Source organism: Mus caroli, unplaced genomic scaffold (genome assembly GCF_978045245.1).
Source record: "Mus caroli unplaced genomic scaffold, Mus_caroli_1 scaffold_14, whole genome shotgun sequence".
Lineage (NCBI taxonomy): Eukaryota > Metazoa > Chordata > Mammalia > Rodentia > Muridae > Mus > Mus caroli.
This window is the reverse complement of record NW_028227269.1, coordinates 24,543,682-24,560,536: the sequence shown is the minus strand read 5'-3', so window position 1 is coordinate 24,560,536 and position 16,855 is coordinate 24,543,682.

The window sequence follows — 16,855 nt, the reverse complement described above, 5'->3', positions numbered from 1 at the left end:
GCAGAAAAGGGTGGGACTGCAGGAAGCCATGGCAGCTGATCATGTTGCATCCACACTTAGGAAGCTGGGAGTAAAAGGAAAGTTTCACAACCTTCCCAAAGGGCATCATCAGCTGCAGAGCAATGTGTTCAAACCAGTGAGCCTGTGATGAGCAAACCACACTCAAACCACAAGGCCCGTTAGTTAAAGCATCAGGAAAACCTCCCCTGTTGCATACAGTTTCTGGATTTGTGAATGAGTTGCATGATGAATGAAAACAACATGCCTTGAAGCTTGCCGCCCACCACTATTTTAGACTTCACAAAACACATCCTCCACGCAGCCAGCAGGGAAGCTGGGGTGTAAGTGAGTCTGTGGAGCACAGGGGACAACGGATGATGCAAACAGTAGAGAAAGTGAGGACCCAGCTCCATGGCACTGAGAATTTACTCCCAGGAGCAGGCCGAGTGGCTGTGTCTCTGATGATGGGAAAAAAACTACACAGCTGAGAGTCCTTCAACCTAAGTTCCAAGGAGGATTCTAGTGGCTATTGTGTGCTGCTGTCTTTATTATTTAGTAAAAATATTTTAGTATCAAGATGGTTAGTCTTTACTGCCAGCTTGACTAGATTAAAAATCAATCACCCCAACTCAAATCAATGGCTTAATCTATTGACATGCAGAATGCAAATAAATTCTGGAAGGCAGTAGAACTGTGAAATATAGGCCTGTTTGGAAGAAGTACCTCATATGAGTCATGCCCTTTTGGGGGAACACTTCTAATCTTGGTTCATTCCTGTGTGGCTCCACTTGTTTCCTTTACCTACTAGGAAAAGGCCCCATATAATTGTTCCTGTCAATGTGCTATTGTGTCTGAGCACATGGCACTAAGAAACTGTGGCTCTAACCCTCAGAAAGCCTGAGGCAAAATTTCTTCTTCCCTTCAGTTGTTTCACTAAGATATTTTATTATGGCTACAAACAGAATGATAATCTAAGTGCATTCTAAAACTGTGCTAATTTGTAGGTGACACATTACATTGCATGTCAAAAAAAAGAGCAATTGCTTAGAACTTATGTTAATAAAATCCTACTGCAGAGAAAGATGTATTCTATCCCTGACATCACGTAGAATGCTGATAATTGTCTTAGTGCTTTATTGTTGGGCAGAGACGCTATAATCCCAGCAACTTTTGAAAGGAAAGTCATTTAATTGGGGCTGGTTTACAGCATCAGATGATTAGTCCATTATCATGATGGAGAGGATACCAGCACACAAACAGAATTTGGGTTGAAGAATTAGATGCATGCCCTACATCTGGATCCACAGGCTGCAGGAAGAGAGAGATGCTGGGTGTGGCTTAGGCCACTGAAACCTCAAAGCCCACCCATAGTGCCACACTTTCTCCAATAAGGTCATACCTCATAGTCTCTCTCAAGTACTGCCATGCCTGGATGATCAAGTATCCAATACGAGCCTATGATGGCCATTCTCATTCAAGCCACCACAATAATGAAAAAGAAAAAGGCAGTCGATTTTGTTGCTACCTTCACACCATTTGTACTGGCTGGTTTTGTGTGTCAACTTGACACAAGGTAGAGTCATCAGAGAGGAAGGAGCTTCAATTGAGGAAATGCTTCAATGACATCCAGCTGTGAGACATTTTCTCAATTAGTAGTCAATGGGAGAGGGCCCAGCCCATTTGTGTGTGGTGCCCCACCTGGGATGGTGGTTCTGGATTCCAAAAGAAATCAGACTGAGCAAGCACTGTTAAACATGCCAGTAAGCAGCACTCTCCATGACCACTGTATCAGCTCCTGCAGCCAGGTTCCTGCCCTGCTTGAGTTCCTGTCCTGGGTTCCTTTGGTGATAAACAGTGATGTGGAAGTGTAAGTCAAATGAACCCTTTTCTCCCCAACTTGCTTTTTCAGTCATGGTGTTTTGTCACAGCAATAAAAACCCTAAGACACCATTATCACTGATTCAATCTTGTAATCACTCCACACATCTACATTATGGAGTCACACATCTACATTATGGATTTCTAGGTGGGATCACTTCCTTTTTAGAGGGATGACCATCTGTATGTAGTGTGTGAGCCTGGAGACAAGAATACAAGGAAAGATTTTGTGGCCCGGCCTCAAGGACAGAAGTAGTCGTGAGGCCTTGCCCTACAACATTTTCCCAGCCATGTTGCCCCTGGATTGTCTCAACTCTTCATTCGCTTGGGAAGGCAGGGATAGTGTCAGTTGCAGGGTTCCTTGTGGCTGAAGTCCAGCTTATTACAGAGAGAATCTGCCACTCAATTCCCTGTGACCAAATGACATGTTCACTCATTGTTGGGGACTTCCATAAAACTATTGAAAATAGTTTGCTCCACGTACCCAGAAATGCTCAAGCAACTCTCAGATAGCAGTGCTACCATGTGTCTGCTGGCCCATACCCAAGTGTAGTCTAACAACCACGTTAAACTAAAGGATGGGACAATCACAGTGGGCTGAAGTATACTCACTTTTTACAGATGCCACAGGTGTCTCACATTCAATGTTCTTGACTCTTAGTAAACCCAAGAGCTAACCATTAACCATAGTCCTGACTACAGCAGAGACCATGGGAGCTCATAGATACCAAACTTGTTCAGCATCACACAGCAAATGAGTGTTGGAGTAGAATTCAAATTCAGGAATCTAATGCAAAAGCTTTCTATCAGCCCACCCTACCATTTCTCTAACATGTTTGCTTGCACAATCAGATTTTACCCAGAAGAGTTGCCAAGAGGGATCAGAGGATATAACTCCACCCACAGGAAAGAAAACCTACATCTGTGGTAATCTCTCTATGTTTACAGATTTATTTGTTCTTTTATGTCTAGTGCTGGCATAAAATCCTCATTAACCACACAAAGGAGCACTGGAAAAAGATTTTTCTTTAAGAGAAGAATGAGGCATTTCTGAGTGCTTAAGAGTTGTCACATGCTTAGCCCAAGGCACACAAGTATTATGTCATGTGATTATAACAGTGTTCATAAAGGCTTGGAGCTCTGAATGCTTCTGCTCCCTCTTCAACCATTAGGAAAAATCAAAAGACAAAACCCTAAGTAATTAGTAGGTATTTTTGTACCTAATAGAAAAGACAGGGGCAACAAGATCAGATCCTTCTGGGTAAAAATACCTAAGTTGCTCTGGTGTCAATGTTCTGAAGTCAGACAGCATGGATGGGAGCCACACGCCTCCAGATCTTCAGCTGTTTCCAAGGCCTTGAAGCCTGATCTCTGCACCCACATCCCCCTGTCAAAGAAACAGCTACAGGATGTAAGCATTGCTCAGAGGACCCAACATTGGGTGACCTAACTTCAGACTGACAGAGGACCCACGAGAAGGTTTAACCCACGAGCTTGTGTCTCACTGTACTCAGTGAAGCAAAGTCACAGAAAGTTTCTCCAATTCACACTGAAGAACAAGAGCAATGGACACCAAGTCACAGCAGGAGGCATGTAGTAGCTGAGAGTGGGTAAGTAAAAGGGAAATCAAGAGATAAAAGGAAGGTTCCAGGCTGCCTAAAGGTTGGGATGTTTTTCCTTTCCTAATTCCCCACACAGGTAATCTCACTCTTACATGCAATGAGAAATTACCATACTCTTGGGAATTTTATAAACAGAGAAAAACATCTATGTCAAACAAGCATTTTACAACTTTCACAGTGTTTACTTAATAATAATAATTGCTAATCAGTGTTTAAATCACCATGCACTTAAAAGTAACATTCTCTTATATGATGTTCATCCTATGATTCTCTTTCAGCCTCACCACAGCATATGTGTACACTAAAATTGAAACCTTTTTTTTGAACCCCAGAACCTGTGAATTCAGTGTCATCTCTGTATCTTCCACTTGGGCAGAACAGTGGAGAAAATACCTGTACATTTTCTCAGCTACAGGAAGGACATGATACAGCTCTTCCCAACACAGAACTGAACCACAGCTGTGGAAATGGGTGTAAACACTATTCCTAAATGCTGAAACATCAAAATATAAGTTTGTTTAATCATATAAGAAGAAGAAGAAGGAGCCGGATGTCAGAAGACTGACTGGGACAAGCAAAATGGCTCAGAGATTCAGGGGACCCATCCCTAATCAACACAGCTCTTCAGTAAAAAGTGAAGGGCAAGTGTCTAGCAGAAAGGTAAGGAAGGAATTCCAGGCAAATGCATCCAAGAAGTCAAGCTTGACATCAGCTACAAATGTCTTACAAGAGGCCATGGTTAAATCCTCAGCCATTCTGCAAGCCAGATGTCAAGGGCTGTCATTTAAAAAATGATGATAATTAAATATGTTTGTAATATATTTAGCAACATGTTCAGCTGCAATTAAATAAATCATATTAGCAACAAAGGTAATAAATACTTAACACTCACTCTCCAATTATTTTCCTAGAATCCATTTCTGTCTGGGATTCTTATATTACTTCTGTTGTGGCTCATGATGAAAATAGTCCACATCATGTTACTTACAGTATTTCCTTTCCCAGTTCCACATTAAACAGTGTCACATGGAAGTGTTAAATGAGCCAAATTGGGAATGTCTATACCATGAACATAAGCTAACTTCACAAATGAGGACTTGTTTTATGGGTCTGTTGATGACATAGATTTAAAGTGATAGGTAAAAATTAAAATAATACTGATCATTCCTAATGTTTATAAGTTGATAGCTGTCATGTGGACATACATATACAGACAAACAGATATACAGACACACACAGATGCATACACATAGATAGACAGAGATTGACACAAATAGACACACACAGAAACACAGATATACACAGGCACACAGATATGCACAGACACAGACAAACACACACATATGCACACATAGATATACACAGATACACACAGAGATATAAAGATAGAGATAGATATATAAACATCCAGAAACACATAGACAGAAACACAAACACAAGGCCACAAAGACACAAATCAATATTTCTCCAGTAATGAAAAACTCATCACATAAAGTAGTCATCTCCTTGACAAACTAGTAGAATTCCCATATATCTATCTCATCTATATCTATATACCTATATCTTAATTGATTCTTATCTTCCTTGTTCTCTAGATTACCATATCCTGCTGGAGATGTATTCATTTGTGGGTGCTTTAATTTCACTATGGAATCAAGATAGTAATCTGACATTTACTTGTAGTCTGATTTGCTCAAATCATCATTTGATTGCACCTATGATTTGGTGGCCAAAAGTTTATGTAATGCAACAAAAACATTCTGGGAAGATGAATTGGCAAAACAGGAGTTATAAATTATATTTTGGTTACATCTCAAAGTGGAAGGTAAGTCCCTGTTTCTAAAAGCACCATGCACTTTAGAAACAATCTTTAAAGACCCCTGAACTAGAGCTATCCTGAAAAACCCTTCCCTAGGACTAGCATTCATCACATCAGAAAATGCCATGCAAACTTTCAAAGGAGGAAGGCAACCGACAGTGCTACCCAGCTGTGAACCTTTGAACCACATCAACACTGGCATGGCACAGTGACCCTAAGTGTTCAGTACTTTCAGTAAACAACAGCTCTCTAACTGGACCTAAGACCTGCATAACAACAGGGAGACTATGCCTGGTACTAGTGACGTCATGGTTATTGGAGGAGAATGTGCAACCACTACTTTACTAAACCAGCATAAATCCCCAACAACGATCTACAAACATTTGTACTTATAAGTATGGAGCATGCAGGCGCTGTAAAAAAAAAAATGGGTCTGAAACTACATGTTGGGTAATTAAACCAGAGGCTTGCTCCCCACAGACTAATACACTTGAAATACATTAGAAGAGTTAGCAAGCCTTTTAAATGTTTTTTGTTAATTTACCTATACATCAGTATGTATGTATATGTGTGTGACTGTACACATGTCATAATATTCATGTGAGGTCCATGGGCAACTCTCAGAAGTCTTCATCTCCTATGGGTCTTAGCAATCAAGTCCAGACTGTCGGGCTTGGTGGCAAGTGGCACTACCCACTGAGCCATCTTGCTACCTAGTGTAAATGCTACATGTGGGGACCTAAAATTTCAAGAGACTGTCTTAAGGAAACTCTAAATACACTGGATGGGATGAAGTCATGCATTAATAATAATGTAAGATCACTGTGTTGTGTTTCTTTAGAAATATACTTCTTGTTCTGCTGAAGCAAAAACCAAAGTAAGGCATTCTTTTTCTTACCCAGTAGGAGGACATTGCAAGGATGTGCCTGCTCTGCTGTTACTCTGTTGTGCCAGCTACCTGCTTCCAGGGCTAGTTGCTAGCTACATATTACAAATGACTAACACAACAGTTAGAACCTCACTATACTGAAAAAATGCATTAGTACATATTTTTAGGTAGCACTTGTAGACTTTCTAGTGATGGACAGAGTAATGAAGAGGCAAGTAGGATTGATTTTTAAATTTATTCCAAGAAGCATAAAATTTAGTTGACAATATCTTTATCCAATTGTAAAAAATATACATCAGAGAATGGGTCTTAAAAAGTCAACAGCGAGAACTGGGATCTTGGCTCAGTCTGTGAAGTACTCAACTCATAAACATGAAGACTTGAGTTCCATCCCCACCATCCATGTTAAAAAGAACAAGCAGAGCCAGGGTGACAACATGTATCTTTAATACCAACACATGGGAGACAGAGGTGGGAGGATTTCTTTCAGTTTAAAGATATCCTGGTCTACTGAGTGAGTTCCATGCCACTCAGAGCCATTCAGGGTCTCATTGTAGTGAGACCCTGTATCAAAACAAAACAAAATACACAAGAGGTACAAGCCAGCAATCTCAGGGATGAGTAGGCAGAGGAAGAAATTCTGTATCTTGCTGGTGATCCAGTCTAATCAAATCGACGATCTTCAGATACAATGGGACTCCATCTGTGTTAAAATAAAATAAAGTCAGATATTGATTGAGAATGACACCCAAGGCTGTCCTATGACCTTCCCCTACACACACACACACACACACACACACACACACACACACACTAGTAACTTCTGGCTACATCAAAAGAGACACACTATTACATGTTCTTTATGCTCCACCCCACGAAATAGAAACATTTTGAATTCCCATAGTCATCAATATCAAAAGCATTTTCCTCCATGCATATTCTACAAGTCTATATTCTCATCTACTTTAAGGATGCTTACTCTACAAACTAAATTTAGACTGATCTTTATCCCAACTGCCCCACAAAATGATGTTCCCAATATAAAACTTTGACACCCTCAATTTTGATTTCAAGTAGAGGCTTTGCTTGTTCCCTTGAATCTGTAATATAGCAAAGCCCCATTTGTGCCTCCTCCTGTGTTCAGATTGTTTGTGCCCAATCAACATGCATGTTTAAATGATCAAGACCCGAAGTGAGGGTATTAGGAAGCAGGGCCTCTGAAATGAGATGAGATCATTATATAGCAGCCCTCTGAGTGGAAAGATAGCTACAGGGACCTAGTTGCATTTCCCCTCCTATTCAGGGAGGATGGGGAGAAGGTGTTGTCTGAGAACCAGAAAGAGGCCCCTCATGAAAAGTAATTCTGCTTTGATCTTTTATTTCCCAGCCTTCAGATTGAGAGGAATGCCTTTCTGTTTGCAGTTCCTGGTAGTGTGTTATTCTAATGGATCAAGACAGCCTGCCGAGGCCCTTCTGGCTGCAGCCTGTTCTCATTGTCTCCTCCCATAGTGGCAATTCAGCAGGAATATTTTTCACAGTAGCATAAGTCCCATTTGGGAACTCATACCTTGACAGACTTACTGCATCCCAAAGGCTTCATTCACCTCAACTCCTCACACCAGGAATACAAACTTGTTTGTAGGGAGTTGAGGTTTCATAGACATTCAGACCAATTCAGACCAATTCAGCTACACATCCAAGAACTGTGAGAAACCAAAGCCACAGATCTCCCTACCATTGATTCCAATTTCTTCTTTTTCCTTCCTTCTATGTTCTGAAAATTGACATAGTTGTTATTGGTTTATGCAATGGCCAACAGATCACCATTTTTTTTTACCACCAAATACATCTTTTCTCCCTGTGACAATGTTTACTCAAATGCTGTATAAGCAGCCCACCCTGACTCTCTGTAGAGCCTCCACCCAGGTTTCTAAAGACCTCGTGTGTTTCTCCAGGCTGAACAATAATAAAAATAATGTTCTTCTAATATTTCTTCATCTGCATTGTGGATATGAACCCCAAATTGAGCACCAACCACACACAATGCCACAGATGATGTGCTAGGCAAAGATTGTCTGTCAATTCTAGGCTTATTTTTAACTACAGTTTCTGTGACATTTAGAGCACACAGTATACATACATTCATGATGTTCTTGGCAGGAAGAATCAAGATTCATCTTTGATGTACAAACCACGCATGAATGTCCAGCCCTATTGGGTGTCTCACCAGACCTAAAATTCACTTATAATCTGGGTATCAACTGCTTCAGTGTGGATCCCATGTTAGACAACTCAGTCTGTTTTCATGCTGTACTACCATGGCTACTGAATTCAGCTGCACTGAAGTTTTAATAAATGATCAACTTACCACAGTTAGCCAGTGCTTTAAACTTTATCAGACACTCTGTAGGAATGGCTCCAGGCAGGTATACTCAAAAGAGTTCTAAATGATTTTTAAGCCTAAATTTTATTTCATCCAAATTCCCAAGTACCTTCTGTCATGTCTAGCTTTCCCCCAGTATACGTACCTTAGTCCCTTCTGTTGTGTCTAGCTTTTCCCCAATATACATACCAAAAGAAACTTGAAAAGTGTTTGCTCTTCTGGCTTAGATTTGTGTGTGTGTGTGTGTGTGTGTGTGTGTGCGCGCGCGTCTATAGTGATTGTTTGCCACTGTTAGTGTGTGACTGAGTTTCCCAAACTGAGACACTCATCACTGAAGTCAGCAAGACTCAGACAAATTGGGATTAGTTGGTTGCCTGGTATGGCTCTCCAAGAAGCAAACATTAAGGTGGGATGCATACTCAAGGAGGTACTACAGAGACGACTGGGACCAAAGAGTATGGTGTCAATACTGAAACAGGATGGAGCATGGTGGGGAGTGATGGAGTCTGCTCTCAGAGATGATAAAGGGAGTTGAATGGAAGCAGCCTCAACTTCTGAGAGGGTAAGGAGACTTTTGAAAGAGTTGAAGAGACCAGACTAGGGATCTGTACTTTCTTGGGCTCTACATGAAGAGTCTGCCAATGGCATCCTGCTAAACCAACCGCTGTATGGGTAGGACTATGGCAAGTAGGACTTAGAAGTGATAGGTTTAAGGACAGGTCCTTGGTACATAAACCTTTTGGCTACATTCTCACAGCTGCCATATCCAACACCTAAAAAACTACTTGGTTCTTTGCAAGTCTCCCTCAACACAAGCCCTGTTCTAGATTAGACATTCATACAAACAGGTTGAAGAACATAGGTAAGAATGTGGGCATGCTCCCTGGGGCCTACCTCCTCAAGAATAGAGTGAGTGTTTTTTTCCTAGAGTGATAACATCATCTTCAGATTTTCATCCTTTGAGTCCTTTGACCATCTGAAAATACTCAGGGCTTTTAAAATGCAGAGCACTGAAAACACATGTGGAAACCTGAGTGACTGACAGGATCTACACTCACAAGATGTCAGCCTTCTGAAGGAGGGTTCTCTGGAAGTCCCCACTCTTACCACTTGAAAAGTACCCACAAATTATGTCTAGCAGCCATGCTCAGGTTAACTAGGCTTTATGTTCACTCTTCAAGTTTTCCTTTCTCTTCATTCTGTCTGCCTTTCCTTTTTCTTCCTCTTTCTTCTCCTTCCTATATTCCTCTTCCCCCATCTTCTTCTCCACTATTTTCTTCCTAAAACACGATTGTTAAATAATAGACATGTTTTCATCTTCTAAGAATCCTTTGGGGTGGTGATTCTTTTCTTTCAGCTGAGGATTTCATACATACACATAACATACTATAATTAAACTTCTAATTCCTCCTCTCCCCACTACCACCTTTTAGTACCAACCACATGTGCACTCACAGTCTTTATTTTAGAATTCCACTGAGTCCATGTAGTCATGCCTATACGTTTACATGGTAGGACTGGTAATTTGTTTCCCTATTTCCAAGGAGACAGATCAGTTCTTCAGAAGGGAAGCACATATAATGTGACACTGCACACCAGGCTCTTTCTTGGTGGGAACTCTCTACTGGATGTCTGCATATGTTGTTGTTAAAACAGCTTGGGGCCACCAGAGGGATGAACTTGGGAAGGAGGAAATGGAAAAAGGAGGATGGCGCATGGAAGATTTTCTACAACAGATTCTTGCTTTCTTCTACACTCAATCTCCCAGATGATGACCCCCATTAAAAGATAGGCACAGGGCACTCAAATAAATTCCTGCCCAGAGCTGTCTTGGACTCATCTTCTGGGCTCTCTGTAGTAGGATAAAAACCCAGGTCTGGAGACGATCTCCAGGAAAATAATCATAACTGATTTTAAACCATTTTGATGCTAAAGAAAAAACCAAGACTGTGGGAAAGCAGATGCTATTCCAGAATGTTCTCCAAAAGAGTTACCATAGCAAGATAAACTCTAATGGTGCAAAACCAGCACTCATCTGTTGGTTGTAGGCAGCAGCTATGTAACTCGAACTTATAGTTCACTCTACAGGAGGGAAATCATTTCAGGTACTGGAAACGTGGGTCTCATGAGATAGTGGGTCTTACAGGAGAACCTACAACCACCACTTTACTTAACCAGTATAATATCTAACTATATTCTAAATACTTATTCTTATATCTAAGATAAATATACTTCTCACTTCTCATCAAAGATGCTTCTCTCTATAGCAGATAGAGACTATTAGAGAAAACTACAACTGGTACAGAGCACAACTCATCAATGGATACAACTATTTAAAATGATCTTTAAAACAAAGGTATTTCCAAATGGTTTCCTCAAATTGCTAAAAATCTACCCTCAGGGCATTTTGGGTAAGGCAGCTAGGGAATCTGTGGTTTTAGATACTCAGCCTGCAGCTTCAGCAAGTGGTTCTGTACCACCAGGGTGAGAGTGTACTTTTCTGAGTCTTCCAGTCCCACAGCCTGCAGGAAGCTCCTTGACAGCCAGAGGGATGGAATGAGATACCACCACGCTGTCAGGGAAGCAGAGAGCAAGCCCACATCTCTGCAAATGTGCTGGAGTTTATCTGGCACATGCTAGTAGAAATCTCTTGCTAAGAATCTCTGTTCAATGCCACCTTTGGAGCTCAATAGTCATCCATCAATCTTCTACATTGGGTTTAAGACACACAGTATACACATGAGGCCAAGCTGTACCCATGTACCTACCCTGTGCATTTAAGAGCACCAGGCAGAGTCCTGTGGTAAATGGCCTGTCCAAGCATTAGCAATTTTGCATTTTATTAGTATTTCTATCTTCCTGATTCAAAAACCTCTCAGAGACAGTCAAAATTCCAAACACCTGAATTTATGTTCTGGTCATGGGTCCGTGTACACAATGGTTTGCTTCGTATATTATCCAATCCACCTTCACACATTCTATTGTGCTATTCACAAAGTCATTTGCTGGAGCCATGGCTGGGCTACTGAGGGACAGTCTCAGAAGGTCATCACAAGCCCCCTAATATGGCTGCATGGGATTTTATAAAGGTTGTTTTGTTGGAGTGACAGGCAGATATTCAAGGAGACTAAGATTCCAGGATAGATAGGGAGGTGAAAGTTGCCTCAAAAATGACAACACTGGCCTAAAGAAATGGCTCAGTACCTCAAACTCATTGGAAAAGGGGTAATTTCCTGATCAGAACACCAGTGGTTCAAGTTCTAAGATCAATGATTGATAAATGGGACCTCACGAACCTGAAAAGCTTCTGTAAGGCAAAAGACACCATCATTAGGACAAATCGACAACCCACAGATTGGGGAAAAAACTTCACTAACTCTACATCTGACAGAAGCTAAAATCATAAGCATATATATATATATATATATATATATATATATATATATATAAGTTAACCTCCAAAAAACCCAAATAACCTAGTCTAAAAATGAGGTACATCCAGAGACTACCCTATCTGATGATCCATCCCATAAACAACCACCAAACCCAGACACTATTGCAGATGACAAGAAGATTTTGCTGATAGGAGCCTGATAAAGCTGTCTCCTGAGAGGCTTTGCCAGTGCCTGAAAAACACAGAAGTGGATGCTCACAGCCATCCATGGGACAAAGCACAGGATCCCCAATGAAGGAGCTAGGGAAAGTACCCAAGGAGCTGAAGGGGCTTGTAGCCCTATAGGAGGAACAGCAATATGAACTAACCAGTCCCCCCAGAGCTCCCTGGGACTAAACCACTAAATCAAAGAAAACACATGATGGGATTCGTGTCTCTAGCTGCATATGTAGCAGAGGATGGCCTAGTCAGTCATCAATGGGAAGAGAGGCCCTTGGTCTTGTGAAGGTGCTATGCCCCAGTATAGGGAATGCCAGGGCCAGGAAGAGGGAGTGGGAGGGTTGGTGAGCAGGGGAAGAGGGGAGGGGATAGGGGATTTTTGGAGGGGAAACTAGGAAATGGGATAACATTTGAAATGTAAATAAAGAAAATTTCTAATAAAAAATGTGATACAGACCTAAACAGAGGTTTCACAACAGAAGAGTCTTGAATGACCAAGAAGCACATAAATAAATGTTCAATGTCCTTAGTCATCAGAGAAAAGCAAATCAAAATGACCCTGAGATTCCATATTACACCAATCAGAATGGCTGAGATAAAAAACTCAAATGACAGCACATACTGGCAAGGATGTAGAGAAAGAGGAACACTCTTCCATTGCTGGTGGGATTGAAACCTGGTAAAACCACTCTGGAAATCAATCTGGTGGTTCTTCAGAAAATTAGAAATAGTTTTATCTGAAGACCCATTTATACCACTTCTGGGCATATACCCAAAAGATTCCTGACCATACTATAAGGACACTTGTTCCACTGTATTCATAGCAGTCTTATTTACAATAACCAGAAGCTGGAAAGAACCCAAATGTCCCTCAACGAAAGAATAAATGAAACAGAAAATATGGTTCATTTACACAATGGAATACTATCTAGCTATTGAAAATGAGGACATCATGAATTTTGCAGACAAATGTATGGAACTAGAAAATATCATCCTGAGTGAGGTAATCTAGACCCAAAAGGACATGCATGGTGTGTTCTCACTGATAAGTGGATATTAGCCAAAAAGTATAGAATACCTAGGATACAACCACAGACTGTATGAAGAGCAACAAGCAAAAAGGCCCAAGTGAGGAGGCTTCAATCCCACTTAGAAGGGGAAAGAAAATAATCACTGGAGGTGTGAGGAGGGAGTGATCTAGGTGGGAGAGCAAAGGGAGAAACAGGATCAGGTATGGGGAGGAGGGAATAAGAGATAAGCCCTGGGGGTCAGAAAAATGAATGGAAATGTTCAGCCTTAGGGATGGGGGTGGGGAGACCCTCTAGAAAGTACTAGAGACCTGGGAGGTGAAAGACTCTCAGGAATCAATAGGCATGACCTTAGCCAAATTGCCCAACAACTGGGAGAGGAAACTGGAAGAGTCTGCCTCCAGTAGATAGACAGGGCCTCAAGTGGAGGGACAGGGTTACTAACCCACAGTCAAAATTTCTAACCCAGAACTGTTCCTGTCTAAAAGAACTTCAGGGACAAAAATGGAGAAGAGACTGAAGGAAAGTTAGTCCAATGACAGGCCCAATTTGGGATCTATCTCATAGGGGTCATCAAGACCTGACACTATTACTGATACTATAATGTGCTTACAGAAAGAAGCCTAGCATGGCTGTCCTCTGAAAGGCCCAGCCAGCAGCTGACCGAGACAGACGCAGATACTTATGCACAGCCATTGGACTGAAGTTGGAGAACCCTATGGTTGAATTAGGAGAAGGACTGAAGAAGCTGAAGGAGAGGGTGATCCCATGGGATGACCAGAATATCAACTAACCCAGGCTCCAGGGAGATTGCAGAGACTGAGCCACCAACCAGGAAGCAAACAAGGGCTGGTTCAGGGGCCCTGGCACATATAAAGCAGAGGAAAGCCTGGCCTGACCTCAGTGGGAGAAGATGCACTTAATCCTGGAGATAAAAGGGAAGTCTGATGGTGGGGAGCACCCTTTGGGAGGCAAGAGGGAGGAGGAATGGGATGAGGAACTCTGGGAGAGAGGACTGGGAGGAGGGGCAATGGCTGAAATGTAAATAAATAAAACAATTGAAAGCAAGAAAGCAAGAAGGGAGGGAGGGAGGGAGGGCTCAGTCAATAGTAAAGGATTTGCTGCCCATATGCATAAGGATTAGAGTTCAGATCCCCAAAACTAAATCAAAGCTGAGTAGGCATGACAACTGTGATTCCAACTCTAGAGAAGCAGATACAGGAGATCCTTGGGGCAAGCTGAATATCTTGCCTATTCAAAAATGAAGAAGTTGTTGGTCTAGTAGGAGACCTTGCCTCAGTAAATAAAGTAGAGAGCAATTAAAGACAGTGCCTGATATCAACTTCAGGCCAGCACCCATACACATTCTGGTCAGTCAACACATATGAGCATATATGAAAAATGAACACACAGAGTAGATGCACACACATGCAATAAAAAAAAAAAAATCAGCACACATTAGCAGCTTGACCACATACCTAAAAGCACTAGAACAAAAGGAAGCAAATTCACCCAAGAGGAGTAGACGGCAGGAAATAATCAAACTCAGGGGCGAAATCAACCAAGTGGAAACAAGAAGAACTATTCAAAGAATCAACCAATCAAGGAGCTGGTTCTTTGAGAAAATCAACAAGATAGATAAACCCTTAGCCAGACTCACTAGAGGGCACAGGGAAAGCATCCTAATTAACAAAATCAGAAATGAAAAAGGAGACATAACAACAGATCCTGAAGACATCCAAAACACCATCAGATCCTTCTACCAAAGGCTATACTCAACAAAACTGGAGAACCTGGATGAAATGGAGAAGTTCCTAGACAGATACCAGGTACCAAAGTTGAATCAAGATCAGGTTAATGATCTAAACAGCCCTATATCCCCCAAAGAAATAGAAGCAGTCATTAATAGTCTCCCAACTAAAAAAAGCCCAGGACCAGATGGGTTTAGTGCAGAGTTCTATCAGACCTTCAAAGAAGATCTAATCCCAGTTCTTCACAAACTATTCCACAAAATAGAAACAGAAGGTACTCTACCCAACTCATTCTATGAAGCCACAATTACTCTGATACCTAAACCACAAAAAGACCCAACAAAGATAGAAAACTTCAGACCAATATCCCTTATGAATATTGATGCAAAAATCCTCAATAAAGTTCTTGCTAACCGAATCCAAGAACACATCAAAACAATCATCCATCCTGACCAAGTAGGTTTCATCCCAGGGAAGCAGGGATGGTTCAATATAAGGAAATCCATCAACGTAATCCAGTATATAAACAAACTCAAAGACAAAAACCACATGGTCATCTCGTTAGTTGCGGAAAAAGCATTTGACAAGATCCAACACCCATTCATGATAAAAGTCTTGGAAAGATCAGGAATTCAAGGCCCATACCTAAACATGATAAAAGCAATCTACAGCAAACCAGTAGCCAACATCAAAGTAAATGGTGAGAAGCTTGAAGCAATCCCTCTAAAATCAGGGACTAGACAAGGCTGTCCACTTTCTCCATACCTATTCAACATTGTACTTGAAGTCCTAGCCAGAGCAATTCGACAACAAAAGGAGATCAAAGGGATACAAATTGGAAAAGATGAAGTCAAAATATCACTTTTTGCAGATGATATGATAGTATATATAAGTGACCCTAAAAATTCCACCAGAGAACTCCTAAGCCTGATAAACAGCTTTGGTGAAGTAGCTGGATATAAAATTAACTCAAACAAATCAATGACCTTTCTCTACACAAAGAATAAACAGGCTGAGAAAGAAATTAGGGAAACAACACCCTTCTCAATAGTCACAAATAATATAAAATATCTTGGCGTGACTCTAACTAAGGAAGTGAAAGATCTGTATAATAAAAACTTCAAGTCTCTGAAGAAAGAAAATATAGAAGATCTCAGAAGATGGAAAGATCTCCCATGATCATGGATTGGCAGGATCAACATTGTAAAAATGGCTATCTTGCCAAAAGCAATCTACAGATTCAATGCAAATTTCATCAAAATTCCAACTCAATTCTTCAACGAATTAGAAAGTGCAATCTGCAAATTCATCTGGAATAACAAAAAACCTAGGATAGCAAAAACTCTTCTCAAGGATAAAAGAACCTCTGGTGGAATCACCATGCCGGACCTAAAGCTTTACTACAGAGCAATTGTGATAAAAACTGCATGGTACTGGTATAGTGACAGACAAATAGACCAATGGAATAGAATTGAAGACCCAGAAATGAACCCACACACCTACGGTCACTTGATCTTCGACAAGGGAGCTAAAAACATCCAGTGGAAGAAAGACAGCATTTTCAACAAATGGTGCTGGCACAACTGGTTGTTAACATGTAGAAGAATGCGAATCGATCCATTCCTATCTCCTTGTACTAAGGTCAAGTCTAAGTGGATCAAGGAACTTCACATAAAACCAGAGACACTGAAACTTATAGAGGAGAAAGTGGGGAAAAGCCTTGAAGATATGGGCACAGGGGAAAAATTCTTGAATAGAACAGTAATGGCTTGTGCTGTAAGATCGAGAATTGACAAGTGGGACCTCATGAAACTACAAAGCTTCTGCAAGGCTAAAGACACCATCAATAAGACAAAAAAACCACCAACAGAT